Source organism: Phyllostomus hastatus, unplaced genomic scaffold (assembly GCF_019186645.2).
Source record: "Phyllostomus hastatus isolate PE091 unplaced genomic scaffold, TTU_PhHast_1.1 phas_contig_80, whole genome shotgun sequence".
NCBI classification, from domain to species: Eukaryota; Metazoa; Chordata; class Mammalia; order Chiroptera; family Phyllostomidae; genus Phyllostomus; species Phyllostomus hastatus.
This window is the reverse complement of record NW_025333960.1, coordinates 19,431,578-19,453,272: the sequence shown is the minus strand read 5'-3', so window position 1 is coordinate 19,453,272 and position 21,695 is coordinate 19,431,578. Positions and strand designations below refer to the sequence as shown.

Genomic DNA, 21,695 nt, shown 5'->3' with positions numbered 1-21,695 from the left:
AAGTTTGTAAGAGTATTGGATAAACAAAATTTCCATCTACTTAGGTATAATTTGCTTTACATGCTTGTTTTACATGGTCTCTGATATTTTTCCTTAATTTCTACAACCTAAGAAAACAAATATTTAAAAAAAACCCCCACAACATATCAACATATCAAGCACCCATATAATAATAATACTTGGTATGTAGTGATTCCCACTAAGGAAAGAAACTAACAGACTTCAAAGCATAAACAGAATATTATACAAGTATATATTATTAGTGTCAAGGTGAAATGTCAATTTTTATCCACAGGAAATTGCTCGATTCAAGATATTTATTTCATCTGCTTATTACAGTTTACTTTTAAGCAAAAAAAGCTATTATTTGGAGTGAAATGACATGATTTATACTACTGTCCTTGGTTACCCTGAAGATTTAAATGTTATGTCAACTTTTCAACATTCAAAGCAGAAAGAAATTAATTTTCATTAAATAAAATTAATAGCTTTTTAAAATTCCAGTGCCCCCATCCTCCTTAGCGAAACAACCAAAAAGCAAGAAGTAGCCATATATTGGCTTGTAACAATGCTACAACTATGTTTTGGCTTATGGGTGATAGATATTTGCCATTTTATACAAAGAAATTTTGCTCAGTTTGGAAGCTTCAAGTTCCAATAGAAGCCCTTATGAGATCGTATGTGATTTAGATTGATAGATAAGAATTTTGTACAGGTTATGACAGAGGACATGGGGTGGGGGATGTATAACACTACCCTCTATTATGTACAATAGACTGAAAATGGTCTTAGAGATGTCCTTGTCTGAAACCCCACACCTGTGAATATGTTACCTTACATTAATAGACTGCAAATGTGATTAAGTTTAGGTCTTGAGATGGGGAGAGTATCCTAGGGGGCCCCTTATAATCACAAGAATCTGTATAAGTGGTAGACAAAAGGGTCAAGTGAGGAAAAGGAAGTGTGACAGGGGCAGTAGAAGTTGGAGTGGTGTATTTGAAGGTGGAGGAGGGGCCATTAGGAAAGAAAGATGGGTGGTCCCTAGGGGCTGGGAAAGGCAGGGAATGACTTTCACCTAGAGCCTCCAAGAGGACACAGCCCTGTCAGCCCCTTGCTTTTAGGCCATTGAGACCCCTTTCAGACTTTTCTGACTTCCAGAACTGTAAGATGATAAACTTGTGTGTTTGAAGCTACTAAGTTTATGGTGCTTTGTTACAGCAGCCATAGGACACTACTACCTATGTGACCCAAAGCTCCCTCTTTCTTCAGAGAAAACTCCTAAGAGGTAACATGGTGAAGAAGTAGGAGTTCAACAAGCCATTATTCAAACCCTGATTTTGTCACTTCCTGAGTGAACTTAAATAAGTTTTTTTAATCCTCACATGGGGATATATTTATTAATCTTAGAGAGAGAAAGAGAAACATTGATGTGAGAGAGAAACATCAATGGGTTGCCTCCAATACATGCCAAGAATGGGAATCAAACCTGCAACCTTTTGGTATATGAAATGATGCTCTAACCACTGAGAACCCTGGTCAGAGCTTAAATAAGTTCCTTAACTTTCAGTGACCCTAAGTTATTTTATTAGGAAAAGGAGTTGTAATGGGAGTTAAATATGATAAGATGTGTAAGATTCCTAGAACAGTACCTAGCTGATTACATTCAAGATAGATCTCCAAGAAATGTTACCCCCACTTTCCCCCAGACTACTGAAGATTTATTGCACAAAACCTTCTACTACCCTGTGTTAGAAGCTCCCAGAGCCCTGGGAAGATACCTGTCCTGGTTTCTCAGTGTGAGTCAAGGCCAAGTCTGATTTAGAGATTGTATCCAAACCCGAAAGCTAAGAAGAGCTGGGGTGAAGGTTCAGCATTCCCTTGTGAACTTCTGACCTTTCCTGTCTCTCCTTGTCTAGCTGGGACCCAGGGGCAGCACTCTCCTATCCCCAGCGGCACTGTGCTGATTCATGAAGAGGGTGAAAGTCTGTGTGTTCACAGCTGGGGCATGACTACACTCATCAGCAGCTGCCTGGGTTTGAAGATTAAATATATCCTGGCTTGTGGGCTGGGTGACTCAGGCAGCACAAGCCACTGCCTGCTCATAGGCTCAGGCTTCTGGCAGATTCAGTGTGAGCAGATGAGGGGCCTGCAATTCCAGTCATGGGCTCAAATGGTCTGGAGAACATCATGAACCACTTTGTGAAGCTATTTTCATTAGAGAATATGGAGTAATCTCAGGAAGCCAATATTTTATTGGGAGAGAAATAAATGTGAGAGGTGGGGAACATCAGGTTCATCTTCTCTGATACCCACCCAGGCACCCTGACATGGTCCCAGGCATGCTCCCCTCAAGGTGGCCTGTGTCTACCATCCTATCATCAAATACCTCCTCAGCTGCAGCTGACATCTGAAACTCCTGCTGGTATAAAGCCTTTCATTCAGCTTAGCTGATGGTCAATTGCCTGCTAGCTAGGTGTGTCTGTTCCTTCTCTACACTGGGAATTCTTTTGGTTCAGAGACTGAGTCCATTTTGAGTTTCCAGCATCTACAAAATACCTGGTACAAAGCTGATTCTCAATCAATGTTTGTTAAAGTGAATGGGATTGAACAAATGCAGATACTGGGAGAAGTAGCATAGGAACCAAGATAGAATTGCACAAAGGTGACATATAACTAACTGAGAGTGCAAAACTGGGGACACTCTAATGTCCTAAATTCATTAACCTATAAGATTGTGGATTAATGATTCATCCTTTCAGCAGCTTAATTTCCTTCTTATAAAATGAGGCCAAAGAACCTTTCCCTCATAACCTCAGCATTCCCATGAGCATCTAATGATAAGGAAGGACTTTGACATGTGAAAGTGATGGTAAAGTTATATTACTATTTTCTGGTTTTAAAGAAATAAGAATCCTAAGTGGGCACTTAGGATTCAGGGCTGTCCAAACTTTTGGCTTCTCTGTGCCACACTGGAAGAGGAAGAGTTTTTTGGGGCCACACATTAATACATTGCAACATGTGATCACAAAAAATATCTCATAATGTTTTAAGTAAATTTATGATTTTGTGTTGGGCTGAATTCACAGCCATCTTGGGCCACATGTGGCCCATGAGTTGCAGGTTGGACGTACCTGGTAACCAGTGCCTGGGACCAGGAGAGAGTATGGAGAAATGGCTTTTAGGAACACTCAAGTCGACTGGGCATGAAATCATTTTAGGCCATTCAGTATTATAATTGCCAGTTACAAAAAATTCTAGTTTGTTTGTTTGTTTATTTATTTATTTAAAGTATATTTTATTGATTATGCTATTACAGTTGCCCCAGTTTTTCTTCCCTTAATTTCCCTCCACCCTGCACACCCCCTCTCACCAGCATTCCACCTCTTAGTTCAAGTACATGGGTCGTACATATAAGTTCTTTGGCTTCTCCATTTCCTATACTATTCTTAACCTCCTCCTGTCTATTTTCTACCTACTATTTATGCTTCTTATTCCCTGTACCTTTTGTTCCATTCTCCCCTTGCCCCCTCCCTGCTGATTACCACCATGTAATCTCCATTTCTGTGAATCTGTTGCTATCCTAGTTGTTTGCTTAGTTTGTTTTTGTTTTTGTTTTGTTTTGTTTTAGGTTCAGTTGATAATTTTGAGTTTATTGTCATACTGTTCATACTTTTGATCTTCTTTTTCTTAGATAAGTCCCTTTAACATTTCATATAACAAGGGCTTGGTGATGATGAACTCCTTTAACTTGACCTTATCTGGGAAGCACTTCATCTGCCCTTCCATTCTAAATGACAGCTTTGCTAGATGGAGTAATCTTGGATGTAGGTCCTTGCCTTTCATGACCTGGAATACTTCTTTCCAGCCCTGTCTTGCCTGTAAGGTCTCTTTTGAGAAATCATCTGACAGTCTTATGGGTACTTCATTGTAGGTTACTGTCTCCTTTCTTCTTGCTGCTTTTAAGATTCTCTCCTTCTCTTTCATCTCGGGTAATGTAATTATGATGTGCCTTGGTGTGTGCTTCTTTGGGTCCAACTTGTTTGGGACTCTCTGAGCTTCCTGGGCTTCCTGGAAGTCTATTTCCTTTGCCAGATTGGGGAAGTTCTCTTTCATTATGTTTTTAAATAAGTTTAGAATTTCTTGCTCCTCCTTTTCTCCTTCTGGCACCACTATGATTCAGATGTTGGAACATTTAAAGTTGTCCCAGTGGTTCCTAAGCCTCTCCTTATTTTTTTGAATTTGTGTTTCTTCATTCTGTTCTGGCTAAATATTTATTTCTTCCTTCTGCTCTAAACCGTTGATATGAGTCCCAGTTTCCTTCCTTTCACTGTTGATTACCTGTACATTTTCCTTTATTTTGCTTTTCATAGCCTTCACTTTTTTCTTTATCTTGTGACCATACTCAACATTTCTGTGAGCATCCTGATTACCAGGGTTTTGAACTGTGCATCTGATGGGCGGGGTATCTCTTCATCGCTTAGTTCTTTTTCTGGGCTTTTGATCTGTTCTCTCATTAGGGCCATATTTCTTTGTCTTGGTACACCTGTTACATTGTGAGGGGTGGAGCCTTACATATTGGTTGGGTCAGGGCAACCCAAGTTACTGTATTGTGGTGTTGTATGTAAGGGAGGGGTCAGAGAGGGGACAATGCTGCTTGTTCAGCTCTTTCCTGGCTTTCAATCAATTCCTCCACTACCCCAAATCAAATTGGGCCCTTCTGGTGCTGATTCCCAGGTGGATGGGTTTGTGTACATTCTAGGACCATGTGGGTCTCTCCAATGAACTCTCCTGTGAGGCTGGGAGTTTATCCCACTGTTGCAACTGCCACAGGTTTTTTCAGTCAGAGGTTTTCAGGTGTTATTTCCCTGCACTGGAACCCTAGGTTGTGCAGTCTCTCTCTCTCCCCAGTTGTTCCTCTCGGTTTATCTGAACACAAATGTGGGATCACCTGGTCTTCCAGCTGCCACCTTGATGTGCATCCTCTCCACTCTGGCTTCCCGTCTCTGCTCTCCTACCAGTCTGGATGAATGTTTCTTCTTTAACTCCTTGGTTGTTGGACTTCCATACAGTTCAACTTTCTGGCAATTCTGGTTGTTTTTTGTTTTGTTGTCCTTCTTTTGGTTGTGTGAGGATTCAAAGTGTATCTACTTATGCTTCCATCATGGCTGGAAGTCTAGATTTTTAAAAAATTGTCATTTACTCTACAGAATATGAAGTAATCCACGGCTCCTATCTAAATAGGCAATTCCACTGATAGCTCTTAGGCTTTCTATAAACAGGAATGCATGCTATTCATTCAATACATGTGCTTTAGTAATAAACCCTATAAGCAACAGAGCCACTCTTCATTGTTGGAGAGTGTTGACTGACTGAAGTAACCTATTCTTGTTTAGTCCTTTATGATTTACTAAATGTTTTAATGTACATTAACATTTTCTGGAAAAAGAAAAGAACAAAGTTTTCACAACATCTCATCACTTAGTAGTTCAGAGTTATTCAAGGAATTCTATAACAAAGCAATGGAGAGTGGTTAAAAACTTGGGGTCAGATACACCTGTTTTAATCTAGGGGGTTTTGCCATATGCTAGCTGTGTGACCTTGTATAAGTAAGTAACTTATCTCAGTTTCAGTTTCTTGTTCTGCAAAATCAAGGCTTAACTATTACTCGAGTATTTTCTAGGTAACACAGTGTAGCTCCCCATTCAGATTTCAATAAAGGGAAAGATCTTGACTTTGGGATGAGCACCAAGGACTTCCCTAAGCAATTCTGACATTCAGATTAGAGGATGGGAGGCATGTGAAATTCTTAACATAGTGATGGTCACATATTTAGCATTCAATAAACATTCAATATTAGCTTTGTAAAGTGTTTTCACATATTTCATTTGGTTTTCCCAATAATATCATAAAGCTTCACTTTACAAATAAAGGAAGTAGTGCTCAGGGAGCTTATGATTTGTCCCACTTACATAGTAGCCAGATCTTATACCCTGCTCATCTACTCCCTTAGAGGTGACCACTGCCTGTCCTAGTCAGGAAAACCCCACCAGCTGTGGTTATTAAGAAAATGTGGAATGGGGTTGGGCCGGGGGAGTGGGGAAAAGGGATTCCCCACTACAAATTACCTACTAAAGAATGGAAATGGAGTCTTTTGTCATATGATGAATTAAGTGGCAAAGGCTCTAGGTTTTGTTTTGTTTTTCCTTCAGCTTCAGTGAGCAAATCTGTGACCTGAAAGTATTGCCAAGACCTTCATAAATTCCTAGTAACCCTTGTATCTGATCATTCACCACACACGTAAGTGTTAGAATTATAAATGAGAAAAACAAGTCCTGTTGGTTAGCTGATGTTTTCAGTAGCAGTTAAGTACATTTATTTTCCATTTTATTATAGACGGTACATCAGCAAGACTTTGAAAAATGGTACAAGACCTATAAGATAGCTGACAAGAGAAGTGATTTTCTTTTCCAGACAATCTCTATTATCATCTGAAAGCTGTTGAGCTTCATTTTTCTTTCTTTTTTTTTTTACTGTGTGCAACTCTATAAAGCTGCTTTGGAACCCAGCTTTATACTCTTTTGGGGGTGTTTTTCTACAGCAATGACAGAGTACATTATATTTGTCAGTTTGGGAGGAGTTTTAAGGGTCATGTTAATATATTGATATGCACATATATAACTTAACTTAATTCAGGTGTGTGAGACCTCATAGTACAATGAGAAAACAGGCAAAAGAGGCTTCCACAAGGGACGGTGGAAAGGGTCTCCCCTGGAACACAGTTCAGGATCTCTTGGAAAGACAGGTACATACTCCACCCACATAGAGCAATAACATCGGGTTACAAAGACTATGAGTCCTGACTACAATATAGTATTGAACATGTGAGGTTAAGAGAAAGAATGAGGAAAAGCAAGTTGTAGAATTTACTCATATTCCCTAGAAAGGAAGATATGAGATAATCTTTTAAATCAAGAAAAGCCATAGAAGATGGTCAGGTAAGACCTATTGTTAGAGAGAAAAGAATGTAGGTGTAGGTTTTTTTACTCACTTACCCACTCATATCATTCATTCATCCACTTACCAGAACAAATTATTTGAATACCTGTATACTACAGCACTGTATTTGTGCTGTATACTCAGTGTATCCCCAGGGGCTTAGTTTGGGGAGGAAATGACAATACTGTCCCCATCTATGTGGGAGGCATCTAGTTGGGGAGCCATCAAAAACCCACTCAGTGATTGGGGAGCATGTAGATAGCTCTATAAATTCAGAAGAACCTGAAAGTCACCTGTGTTGAGGAGCCATAACAAGAAAGGGAAGGGTGACGGTCAGGGGAAGGTAAGTGTCAAATACTCTTATAATTTGCCTAAGATGTCTGTGTGTGGAATTCACATAAACTAAATCCTCAGTAAAACACCTTGCTTTCAATAGCTCCAGGAAAGGGATCTCCTGTTAGCATCTTTCAGTGATGCCTTGATGAGGGAGTTGCTTAGGTTTTACCCTTGCCGAGTCTCAGTGGTGTGTAGACAGTTGTGGCAAACCTGGTTTCACCAAATGAGAAATTCTCATTCATTGCTAAAAGTCCTGCTATGATTTAGTAAATGTAATTAATGCTAGCAGATGGCCAGAAGTCTTTAGGATGCCTGAACTATGGAACTAGGGGCTCAGAACTCTGAGAGCCATCGGTAGCTCCTTGTGTTTGACTTCAGCAGCAGAGGTGGTTACATATGATTCATTTGTGAGGCCCTTTGTCAACATTAGATTATGGTGTTGAGAATAAAAGTCAATAAGCCTGGAACTGTGCATTGTTCACTTCAATAAACACCTAATGAATTGAACTGAGGCTGAATAGAAGAGCTTTCAGGTGAATTTTCCTCTCCAAATGACTTTTTCTGTGCCTTGTAACTCAATGCTTGAGTTGACATCATGCCAAGGATTAACTGTTAGCCATATATTTTCTAGATAAATGACAGTAGCTCCCCCTTTGGATCTGAAAGAGGGAAAAGGATCTCAAATTTGGGATGAGGCCCTGAGGACCTACTTAAGTAGTGCTGACAAGTCTCCGGATGAGTTAAGAATATTCTTAATATTTGGAACTGAGCAGTACATCTCCACAAGTGTTTGTGCATACTACCCAATCTTATGAGACCATTTGGTAACAATATGTTTGGTTATGTTTTTAAGGTGTCTTCTGGGTGGCCAGAATATTATCCATCAACTATAGGCTGAGACTGGGTGATAAAAACTCCATAGCTTTCATATAAAATCAGAAATCGAAGTCAAAATAAGATATATTTCCTCTAGTCCTATTCCCTCCCCTTCTCCCCTAATTATATGTTTTCATTGCTCTCATGGTCATTAGACCAATTTACATCTTGTCTTAAAAGCCAGTGAGATTTGAAGGTCTATGCCTATCACATGTTTTATTTTGGAATGAGTGGTTCCAGGGACTTATGTTAGCTTTGGATCTTCTTATAGATAAGGCCACTTTCTCCAGATCTGGAATACTCTTTTTAAGATTTGGGGGAAGAAGGGAACAATGCCGATGTGAAGATTACCCTGCTCCCTTCCCCACCCACCTTCACATCCCAACCTAATGACTCAATGATTTGCAAATGACCTGTGAGGAGAACTGCTGTGTCAGAGGTTTTAAAGTATATGTAAGGATATTTTGCAAGAGTAGTACAACAGAAACAAGTTCAAAAGGACAGAGAAAATCTGTGGCAAACAAGATTTCACTGAAATTTACTGGATTCCTTGGATATGTCTTTGATTTATGCACTGATTTCTCAATACTTCAAAACTGTTTCAACTGATGTTTAAAGCAATGAAAACTTTTCTTTGTAATAAAAAATAAGTTATTCTACTTTTTTAGACAAAGTGAAAAATGACTATTGCTAAATTTGGTTTTTAAGCTGAGTGCTTTTTTATTTTTAAATTTAAAAAAATTTTAATTTTAAATACTTTTTAATTTATCGATTACAGTTGACATACACTATTATATTAGTTTCAGGTGTATACCCCAGTGATTAGACATTACATAATTTACTAAGTAATCATCGTGATGAATCTTGCACCCATCTGACACTATGCATAGTTATTGGAATATTACTGAGTATATTCCCTATGCAGTATTTTACATCCCCATGACTATTCTGTAACAACCAACTTGTACTTCTTAATTCCTTTACCTTTTTCACCCATCCCCTCAACCCCTATCCTATCTGGCAACCATCAAAATATTCTCTTTAGAGTGATTTAAAAAAAATTAGGGGTATGGTTATAAAAAGCTCTCTTCCACCCTCTGTCTCTCTCTTCTTTTTACCCCCAACCCCTCATTTTAACTGCAAATAAAAAACATACCTTGTGATTTAGCCAAAGGAAGTTAAGGATGAGTCTTTGGGGAGAGGAAGCAGTGCAACTGCTAATCTTCTGTTATACGAGTTGGGCTCAGAGCCAGTTTTGTTGCTTATAGTAGATGATCAGAACTTGAATGGTTAAAAAAAAAAGGATCTTCCCAATCTTCCGCCCTGGTGTCTGCAGGCCAGCTTGCAATGTTTTCCAGCATCCTTCTAAATACATAAAGTGACTGGGGGTAAAAGTCAGATTATTAGACATGAAATGTCTCCCTCCTCCTTTACTTCCCCTTCAGTAAATGTGTCTGTGTAGTTAATCATCACTGGTGATAAGCTACTCAAAATTACACCTTTATGTTAGTTTTTCAGGATAGTTCTCTCTGCTTGGTCTCTGCCTCAATTTTCCTATCTGTTAATAGGAACAATAAGAGACAAACTGAAGAGATCATTAGTAATACAATATAATGATGATTTGTAGTATAGCATGGAAGTAGAGATGTGGTTTAAGTGGTGGAAAAGGTGCTTCCCATTTTCTACTTGATTCTAGGCTTTGTTATTGGTTTGAGGGCCCAAAATTCCCTTTTTCATCAGACCTCCATTTCTTTATTTGAGTTTAATAATTTAGCTTAGTGATGATAGTGAAGTATATATTATTTTATTTTTGAAAAATCCTAAGATAAAAGGAATAATTTAAAAATATGATCAATTGGGAACAGTAGGAGAAGGCATGGCATCTATTTTATTTACCAGTAACCATCTGTGAGTCTTTCAGCAGATCCCTCAATGGCTAAGTTAGTATTCTCAAACAAGACATGACAAAGTTGCAGAAAATGACCTGTAAGATCCCTGAAAGTTTCAACTGAATTGACATTATTCTTCCTTCCAGCTCTTGTTTCACCATAGCTTCACTCTTTTGATTTATTCAGCAGACATCAACTAAATGTCTACTTTGTGCCAGTCCTATTCTAGTAGGTGAAAATTCAGCACTGAAGAAAACTAACAAAATTACTCTCTTATGAAGCTTACAGTCTAGTGTGGGTAGACAGGCAATAAACATATAAAGAAATAGATGCATATGTCATTGGTAAGAGATGTCAAGAAAAACAGAGGACTATATGTGAATAGACTGATAGTGGTTGAGGCATGGTGGAGCTCTCCTACACAAAGTGGTGAGGAAGTTCTGTTTTGTAAGGTCACATTTGGACAGGTTCTTAAGAGAGTGAGGGGGCAGGGCCAGTAGAGGACCGAGGGAAGAACAATCCAAGTAGAAGAAACAGCAAGTGCAAAAGCCCTAAGGGGATATGCTATAGTTGTTCAAGGATTAGCAAAGATGTCAGTATCTGGATCAAAGTGAGCAAGGAGAAGAATGATAAAAGATGAGTGTGGAGAAGTGCGATGGGTCAGGACAACGGTAGTCATAGGAAGACCTCTGAGTGAGATGAGAAGCCACTGGAGGATTTTGAGTATAGTGGTGATACAGTTTGATACACTTTTGCAGAGCATCACTTGATTTGTCTGTTGAGAAATGGCTGGAGGAAAGTAAGGGCAAAAGCAGTGAGATTAGTTAGGGAGCTACTGACAATCAGGTCAGAGATGACAGTGACTTGGGTCAGGGTGGTAATGATGAAGGTGGTGAGGAGTGGTTGGATCCTGGATGTATTTGAAAGTAGGGTCAACAGGATTTACTGATGGATTGAAATGCAGTGTGAGATAAAGAGAGGTGTCAAGAATGACTCCAATGCTTTTGTGTTGGGCAAATGAAAGATTAGGACCACTATTTTTTGAGATGTAGAGGACTGCAGAAGGGTCAAATTTGGGTGAAAAGCAATCAAGACTTTTATTTTAGGCATGTTAAGTTTGGGATGACTAATAAACATTCAAGTGGAGATGTCAAGATGGTAATCAGATATTAGAATCTAGAGTTCAGGAGAAAAATTCAGGTTAGATATAAATATGAATCGCCATTGTATGGATATTATTTAAAGCTGGATGAGTTCACACAGGGCCTGGGCCATCTGTTCTTAACCTTGGCTGCACAATAGAATTACTGTGAGAGCTTCAAACACCTGGGGATCATAGACTAACTAGATCATAGCTTGGGGGGTCAGCCCCAGGCACTTGGGAGTTTTTAAAAGCTGTCCAAGTCATTCTCACATAAACAGGGTTGAAAATCACTGACCTACAGAGTGAGCATAGATGGAAAAAAGAAGAGTCCTATTTCCTACTCCCCTACAGAGTTTAGAGAACAGGAAATTGGAAGGAACCAGCAAAGGAGAATAAGTAGGAGCTGACAGTAAGGTAAGGAGAGTATTATGTCCTAAAAAAAAAAATAAAATAAAAACTGTTTCAAGAAGGAGAGAGTGACAAACTATAAAATGCTGCTCTTGGTTCACCATAGCATCACTGTTTTGAGTAATGGCAATTCAGTTGGAACTTTCAGGGACCTTAGAGGTCATATACTACAAATGTAGTAATTTACTACATTTACATTTATTATCAATTCATATGTAGGAAAACCAACTTAGAGCCATTGAGGGACCTATTGAAAGACTCACAGCTGGTTACTGGTAGAGATTAAGATAAGGAATGAGAAGGGGTCACTGGATAAGGTAACATGGAGGTCACTGGTGACCTCAACAGGAGCATTTTGCTGTGGTAGCAGTGAAACCGGATTCTGTTGTTTTAGAGAGAATGAGAGGAGTGGAACTAGATATAGTCTATAGGAGTACAAAGAAATGTGGTTAAAGCTGGAGGGGGACAGAAGGGTCAGGGGAGAGTTTTTTAAGATGACAGAAATATGACAACATGTTTGAAGGTGATGGGAAGAGAGAGAAAAATTGATGATCTAGGAGAAAGGAAAATTTTAAGAGTGAAGTCCTTAAGAAGTCCTGAGGGAATAGGACCCAGGGCACAAGTGAAAAGGTTGGTCTAACATCAGTTCATCCTTTGTAGCAGCATGAAGGCAGCGTACATGTATACAAATGTAGATAAACTAGTGGATTTTGTAGTGGGAATGTGTAGAAGGTAATTGTATTCTGTATTGGAACTTTTGTACTTGGAGGTTTGGAATATACTAGATTAATAAGTTACATAAGTCTTGAGAATATAGATGTTTGTAACCTTCGGAGACACACAAATAGCATGTCAGAAAAACAGAAAGTAAAAAGGTGCTAGATTAATATAACTATCATGTAGATATTTTTAGTATATTGTTAAATGATAAAAGCACACTTCTCAAAGGTGTGAATAGTATGCTCCAAATTAAGGAAACAATTTCTAGTTACTTGTAGAAAATACAACAAATTTTATCAGTTCCATCTGGCTGGTGGGACTATAGATGGCTTTTATTTTCTTCTTTGTATTTTTCAACACATTATTAACTTCACATAATAACTAATGTTTTTAGAAAAACAAATTATATAAAATAGAATGTATTCAAGACTAAAATACAAAAAATAGAACTATTTTCTTTTTTAGTTCAGAGTTTTTGTTCACAACAGAGGTATAAATATGTAAAATCTGACATGGGTTAAAATTTACAATGAAGTCACACTTTGGAGGAAATATGCTCATAGGTTCTGGTTTGGCTTATTCATGGAAAATATTTGATGATTAAACTGCTACCCAGCTAAGTTATCTTGCATCTCAAAAAGGAATTGTAACCAAATCTACCCTATGTGAAACTCTGAATTGCAATTTGGGATTTGATTTTAAAAATATTTTTTTTGCTGATATAAAATATTCAGTGTACTTGTTACCTTTGTCACCCCAGCATGTGTTTCTACTTCTGTCTACTTCTATGGTTTTGAGATCTTTCTGAGATTCTCTTTCATATCCTCATTTTAGCTCAGAGTGTGGCACTACTTCAGGACTAAATTAGTTGACCACAGTAGGAGAATGCGCTTCTCAATTTAATTTGTTGGCAAAATGGAGCTAACATGGAATTGATCTCCCAAAGTCATGTCATCTCAACGTCTCAAAAATTATGGCTAGCTGGTTGTTGGATGTCACTACCTTTTGGTGTCTTGATGCTTGCAGGCAACAAACAATTCTTTTTTTCCCAGATATGGTCTAATAATAATTGATTCTACAATAGAATCCAAATAAAATACAAGAATGTGCCAGAGACTTCAACCTGAGTCTTGGCTTCTCACCTTCCACCCTGAACAACATGAATTTCAGTATACACTCCAGCTTCTCCACAAACTGCCAGACACTGGGCTACATGCAAACGTCCGGCCACTGGGTCTGGCCAGCTAGCAGTACGGCCAACATCTATGTAGGTGCGGGGGCTTGGGCTCCTGGATCTCAGTGTCCCACTCCACCAGTGTGTGGGGCAGCTGGATATCCAGGGGCCTGGCTACAGGGATGGCCAAAAGTCTGGCAAGCACAGGGTCATCCAGAGTGAGAAGGAGACTATGCAATGCCTGAATGACCACCTGACCTCCTCCCTGGAGAGGGTGAGGAGCCTAGAGGTTGATAATCAGAGACTGGTGAGCAAAATCTGGAAACACCTAGAGAAGAAGGGACCTCAGGTCAGAGACAGGGGGCATTATTTCAAGACCACTGAGGACCTGAGGGCTCAGATCTTTGCAAATTCTGTGGACAATGCCCTCCTCATTCTGCAGATTGACAATGCCCATCTTTCTGCTGATGACTTCAGAGTCAACTATAAGACAGAGCTGGCCATGCACCAGTCTGTGGAGAATGACATTAATGGGCTCCAAAAAGTCACTGATGACACCAATATCACTTGGCTGCAGCTGGGACAAAGATCAAGGCTCTCAAGGAGGAGCTGCTCTTCATGAAGAAGGACCATGAAGAGGAAGTAAATGGTCTGCACAACCAGATTGCCACCTCTTGGTTGACTGTGGAGTTGGATGCCCCCAAATATCAGGACCTCAGCAAAATCATGGAAGATATCTGGGCTCAGTATGATGAGCTGGCTTGGAAGAACCGAGGAAAACTAGACAAGTACTGGTCCCATCCAACTGTGGAGAGCACCACAATGGTCACCTTGCAGGCCACTAAGATAGGTGCTGCTGAGATGACACTTACAGAGCTGGGATGTATGGTCCAGTCCTTGGAGATCAACCTGGACTCAGTGAATAATCTGAAGGCTAGTTTGGAGAACAACCTGAGGGAGGTGGAGATATGCCATGCCAGGCAGGTGGAACACCTCAATGGATCCTGCTGCACCTGGAGTCAGAGCTGGCCCAGCCATAGGCAGAGGGGCAGCAACAGGCCCAGAAGTATGAGGCCCTCTGAACATCAAGGTCAAGCTGGAGGCCCAGCCAATCCCAATTGCCATTTACTGCAGCCTACTGGAAGAAGGGGAAGACTTCAATCTTGCTGATGCCCTGGACAAAAGCCACTCCTGGCAAACCATCCAAAAGACCACTACACGTAGTACTGTGGACAGCAACGTAGTGTTTGAGGTCAATGATACCAAAGTTTTGAGGATTAAAGGCAGCAGATGTGGGGCATCCCTTGGTGGGGAAGGAGGCCAAAAGAAGTTCAGAGTTCATTGAACATTAAAAAAAGAGCCATAGACATGAGAAGGCTTGGAGGATTGTGTAGACAGAGAGGTCTCTGAAGAACCAAGAAGAAAATAACTAATTAGGGATAGAACATGAGTGTTTGGCTGGCCCAGGATAGAGAGGAAAAAAATAATAGTAACCTCCAAGATAATGAATTATGGTTCCCTGCCCTTCCATAGAATCAGAAAGGGCTATAGATGTGGTATCACAAAATGAAAAGTTTCAGGTAAACACTCAACAGTTGGTGCCATAAATCTTTCAAAGATGGCACCTGTAGTAAATCACAGACAGAAGGTCCAGAGACTGATTGTTGCCACCAGAGAGACAGAATTTTATGGACAGCATCACAGTAGGGTCACTGCAAAGCCTGAGTCAAAAATCAGCAGGGACCCCCAAGAAAGAAACAAATTCTACTTTGGGTTTTTCTCACAGAGATAAAACAGTGTGCATTTAATGTTTGATGCATAGGTACTGTATAATATATTCTGCCATATATATTATATAATAAATATCATATCATATCATATCATATCATATAGCCTTAGAAAAGAATATAGAACATATTCTTATAGAACCCTAAGCTTAGAGGTTGAAGAGAAGTGTAGTTTGGGAGATGATGCTATCACAGTGAATTAAAAGGCACTGGAGCAGTGAGTTCTGTACTTAGTGTGGTCATCAAAGCTGATTGCGGTGTATAGCTGCCAGCAGACCTCTCCATACCAGCAGGTGCCAGGCACAGAGAGCTCTGCTCCCTCAGACATTGACCTCGTGTTAGGGAATACGCTGACGCATTGTTTACTTCTGGAATGAATAGGGAGGCTAATGCCCCACTCCTTGAGGAGCAGCCCATGTACCATAAAGGTTTTATAGTTGTTCAAGATAGACTTCAGGTTCATTTGTTCCAGATTCATTCATAGGGAGGGAGAAAGAAAGGGAGGGGATGGCAACAGTAGAGCAATGTTTAACTCAACAGATTCCAACGTCTCAGTGGTGAAGATGATCAAACCCCCCAGCTCCCCACCCTGTTGGCTCCACAGACAGAAAACGTCAAGCGTGGGCACTGTGCCAGATGTTCCAGCCAGCAGCTGAACTGAAACAGACCTGCCCTGGGAAGGGAGGGAAAGAAATGCAGCCAAGGAAACCTAAGAAGGAAAAAAATAGCAAACTACCAATAGCTTTGCCACTGACCCATTTAAATGTTTGTTAAGGTGAGAATTAGAATATATCTGAAATGTTGTTATTACTATCATTATAGTTCTGTTAGCTAACATAATAATTATTATGTGCCAAATACCAGGTTAAGAATTTACATGCACTTTCTCATATATTCTCCCCAATATTTGAGCCAGGTTCTATTATTATCTTCATTTTATAGAAGAGGAAGCTGAGGTTGAATAATCTGCTTTTGAGTGGAAGACTCAGAATTTGAAGGTAGGACCATTAGATGTGATTAAAACGAGGCACGTATATCAAGAATCAAGGAGCGATGTGCACACTGAAGTGGCTTTGTGTTGTGGGTCCTCAGGATAAAAAGAAGCCAATCTTTTGGCTACCATGCACTTTACAAAAATTCTTTTATTTTATTTTTTATAAAGTAGATGTAAGTTTCCTCATTTTAAGGTAGAGTCAGGATTAAAATTTAGGTTTGCCTGAACCCAAAGTTTCTCTGTTTCCATAACACCTATCTGGGAGGAAAAGGAAAAGGAAAGGAATGTCTGTTTTCAGTGAAAATGGAGGGGTGATGCATGCCAGGGAAGGCCAATTTCATAGTTCACACTTCATTTTAAGCAGTAGTGTCAACTCCTCATGAGAAATATTTCTTGATTTCAGTTTACTTTTATGACACTGCTAATAAACAATAAAAATCTTAAGATATATAGAACAGAAACAAGACCTACTTTAAATTTGTAATTTGTTTTACAGTTTATAAAGCACTTTTTGAACTTCACAGTTTCTGCCAGTCCAGTTTTATGTTTTCTCAGTCTCCACTTTTTATAATGAGGAAGCCAGCACCAGTCTATAAATATTGATTACATTGTTGTTACAGTGCAAATAGCCCCTATTATTTGTGTGTCAGGGACTTAAACAGACCTTATCATGTTCGTTCTTCACAACAACATGGTGGAGTAGACAGTTCCTTTTGACTAATGAGGAAATTGAGCTTCAGCATGTTGCCCAAAGGCACAAAAGTAATAACTGAAAAACCCAGGACTTATCAAGCTTGGCCAGTGTTCTTTCTCTTACATTACAACAGTTTTGCCCTTGAGGGTCAAAGCAAGAAAGCTGGATAATCAGCTCCTTCATAAATGAAGGTTGGCTGGAGAATGCGAAGCAGAGAGATAACGTTGATCTCTCTCCACCTGCTTTTACATGATAGTCACATGCTGCTTATTCTCTGAGAAATGCAATGCTAGGGAACTTTGTCATTATGTGAATGTCATAGTTGACTTATACAAACCAGGTGATATAGCCTACTGCAAATGTAGGCTATATGGTACAGCCTTTTGCTCCTGGGCTATAAAACCATATAGCATGTTATTATACTGAATACTATAGGCAACTGTAACACAATGGTAAGTACTTGTGCATCTAAGCATGTGTAAAAATGGAAAAGTTATAGTAAAAATATGGTATGGAGGATAAAAAATGATGAAACTGTAGAGGGTACTTACCATGACTGAAGCTTGAAGGAAGTTGCTCTGGGTGAGTCAGTGAGTGAGTGTGAGTGAATGTGAAGGCCCAGGACATTATACTGTCCACTACTGTAGACTTTAGAAACACTGTACACTTAGGCTACACTCAATTTGTAAAACAACACAAGCATAAGAGAAAATTATTCAATCAAGAGACTTGGTAAACTTGAGATGTATGAGACCAGCAGTACATGGCATACAGTTTTACAGCAAACTTTTTGTAATAAGTAGAAAAAGTACACTCTAAAATGATAAAATTGTGTAGTAAATACATAAGCCATAGTAGTCATTTATCATTATCAACTGTTATGCACTGTATATAATTGTATGTGCTATACTTTTATGTGACTGGCAGTGCAGTAAGTCTGTTTACACCAGAATCACCACAAGCATGTGAATAATGCATTGTGCCACAGTATCACTGGGTGATAGGAAGTTTTCAGCCCTGTCATAACTTTATGGGGCCACTGTTGTACATGCAGCCCCTTGTTGACTAAAATGTTGTTATGCGGTATGTGACCAGATTGAAGGCAGAGAGCAAATGATTTATTCATGTTAGTTGTTTCAACAAATTCTTATTTGAATATTAAAAAAATTTCAATTCCCATTTTTTGGTCCTAATTACTAGTTTCCCTGGAGACATTTTTCTGTAACAAAAGATGAAGGAAATATGGAACATTAGAAAATGGGGGGGGGGCAAAAATGAGAAATAAGAGGACAAGAGAACAAAGCCAAAGGATTAAGTGAATCCACAATGAATAGACTAGAGAAAGTAATTACCATTTATACAGGCATCCCTCAGAGATGTTGTGGGTCCAGTCTCCAGACCACCATAATAAAGCAAGTATCGCCAAAAAACTGAATTGTAATCATTTTGATGATGGTCTTGGTTTGATTTGTAAAAATACAACATGTGTGAAGTGCAATAAATAAAGCACAAGGAAATGAAGTACACCTCTACTTTGCACAGAGGGACAACCTGGGCACAGGGAGTACACAGAACTTACCACATGAAAGTAATACATGTGAGAGTTCTCTTTGGCCCTTTCCTTCCTGAATTGCCCTAAACCTAGGTTCACAAAAGAGTCGAAGTTTCCAGCATCTAAAGGTGCATTGGGAATATGATTTATAACTTTCAATTAACTTCCATCATCCTTGCCCCTCTTTAAAGCATATATCTTTTTTAAAGATTTTTATTTATTTATATTTAGATAGGGGAGGGAGGGAGACAGAAAGAGAGAGAGAAATATCAATGTGTGGTTGCTGGGGGTCATGGCCTGCAACCCAGGCATGTACCCTGACTGGGAATCGAACCTGTGACACTTTGGTTCACAGCCCACGCTCAATCCACTGAGCTACGCCAGCCAGGGCCAAAGCATATATCTTAATGACCTGTCTCCCTTGCTGTCCCTGAAGCCCTGCTGCTGCATTCCATGTAGTTGGAAATACCTAGCTCCTTTGAGTGGTCTCAGTCCCATTACAGATACTTGAAACATTCAGGATTTTGGTAAAAGCAAATAATAGGGCTCCCCTGTCCATGGATCCACTTTGCCTTGTGACTGGTTCTTCCAGTGTTTGCTGCTATTTCTGAATATTAAAACCGAGCCCCTCATGTATTCCTCGGATCCCCAGGTTCTCTAACTGACCCTTGTTAAACCATGGATTCTCAAAAATAATACCAAAGCAAAACTAAATTTATTCTTGTTGCAGTAAATGAAAGCATTACTTTAAGAGAGTTTTACTAGTATCCCAGAATGGAGATGACAAAATTGGGGCATTTGTGAGGTTTTGGAGTCCAGTTTAATGCAGGTCTTTCAGTCTCAGTGCTTGTTTACAGCTGAGTAAGCATCATGATGTGATAGTCTAGAGATGGAAAACACAGTAAAGCAAGAGTTTTGAGGCTGAAGATTCCAAACAAGGTCAAGTTGATAATACAATATCAAGATACTACTGTTAGTGCTTTAGCTCTCTCCAGCAAGGAAAGGGTTCAATCCGTCCTAAGGAGAAGCAACAATAAGTAGGGCACATTTCAAACCCATTGCAGGAGCAGATGTGTGAAATCCATTTGAAGATAATGAAAAGGACCTTAGGATAGGGCTTTTGTCCATGTCTCACCTTTATGCTTTTATCAACATTATTCTTGTCACAGGTGAGACATGCAGTATAGACAGTCATTTTAGTAAATTTCCTGCATCTATGTTCATTGAGTTTAGTGGCCAATTTGTCCTTCTAGTGATGAGTAATTTCATGTAAGGCTCTTGCAAGTTTCCATTTGAGATTCTCTACTACTTTAAGCAGCCATGCTTCAAGTCCCAGAGATTATCCTGGTGCAGTTCATATCTGGATTTCCCTGAGGACCTTTTTGTGACTCTAGATTTGATAACTGGCATTCTATAAAAGCCTGTTTGAACACCCTCTTCTCTACCTCCAAAGATTTACTCTCTGAGGTTATTATTAGGGCCGGGGTCTTAATGAGTGCTGCTACCTGACATAATGTGAGGCAGAAAATAAGATTTTATAGGAAATAAGTCTACTTGCTAAGAAGTAAGAAGCAAATATGGTACAGCATGAGGGACCATCAAATGTGAGGAATGCCCTAAAACCAAGTTGGCAGAAATCTCCACTTGTTTAGCTGCTATAATTATTGAGAAGATGGGTAGGCTTTTGCCACTGGGTCAAGAAGGAGATGTTAATAAGCCGTGATCTAAATTCCATGAAATTGAGTCTGAATGTCAAGAGCCTGTCAATATCTCTCATGTGCAAATAGATAGAAAAGTTATGATAATTAGGTTGACCCAGAGTGGAAGGCTGTTGGAGAGCTAATATTAGTTAGACCTGTTCATGATTACATGATAACTGGCATGATAACTGGCATGATTACATCTCCAGGGAAGAGGTTTGATTCCTGAAAACTTAGTTAAGTCATATAGTAGAGTGGCAACTAGAAAAGTTGAGAACTCATTGCACTTGGGTTAGTGAGACCAAAGAATCCTCTTAATTTTTTCTGGTTCAGTGAAGTTTTGATGGCCCACAGCTGGTTAGGAGGAGGAGACTAACTTCCTTGGGGAAAATCATATCCTAGTTCAAGGCATAAATTTTACTTTCTTGAAAAAGGACCAAATAGTAGATACTTTATACTTTATGGGGCATATAGTCACAAGTATTCAACTCAGTTGTGATGTTTAAGCAACCATAGACAATACATAAATATATACATTATTGACTGTGTTCCAATAATAACTTTATTTACAACATTAGGTAGCAAGCTGCATGTAGTTAGTAACTGTAATTTGTCAATTCCTGTCCTACATAATGAAGTTACTTTGACATTTTACCTTCTCATTGGAAATAGGCCTTTGCAGTACTAAAACAGTAAGTAGATAGATGGAGTCAGTCTCAGTGTTGACCTCATTTTAGAATACAACACAAGATCCTTGTGGTCCTGGTTAAGGGTTTATGAAAAGTAGTAGTAGATACCTCAGTAAACCCCTGGGGCATATTTTTTATTTTCTAGGAATATTGTTGATTTTCGTTAGAGAAGGCAAATGAGTACTGACTATTTTGACCTATAGGGATGGCAAGGAAAACAGATGCTGATCTACGACTGCATGATATTTAGTCTCAGGAGGCACCTAACAAAGTAGTATTGGGGTTTAGTACTACAGAGAAGCTGTGGATGATTATTTTATTTGTGGCCCTGAGGCCTGATATATCTCCCACCTTGCCTGTTGAAGTTTTTGCCTGGTAGGGCAGTAGTGTTAAAAAGACCAGAATAATGTATGATGAGTCTTTTCTCTGTTAGACTGTCTATAATCAGTTTTAAGTCTTTCTCTGGCTTTTCTTTTAAGAAAGTTTTGTGCAGATTTGGGGGGAAATGAGTTAAGATGAATCATGGACCATGACAGTGGGAGGGCTTCATTGGATTTTGGTGGATCTCCAATATTTTCAGGTAACTCCTGAACACATCACACAGATAACTTATAAATGTGATAAAGATGAGTTTTTTCCTGATCCAGTTAGGAAAGCACTACCTTCAGAGAATTTTAGTAGTACATCAGAGTGTAGGAAGACAAAGGTAAAATGTTTATGAGTATTTGGAATGTGG

The 21,695-nt window shown here is 39.3% G+C and overlaps 1 pseudogene; it reads left to right on the top strand.

Moving 5' to 3' along the window:
• Positions 1-13,528: 13,528 nt before the first annotated feature.
• Positions 13,529-14,888, top strand: LOC123826351 (annotated as a pseudogene).
• The last annotated feature ends 6,807 nt before the right edge of the window (positions 14,889-21,695 follow it).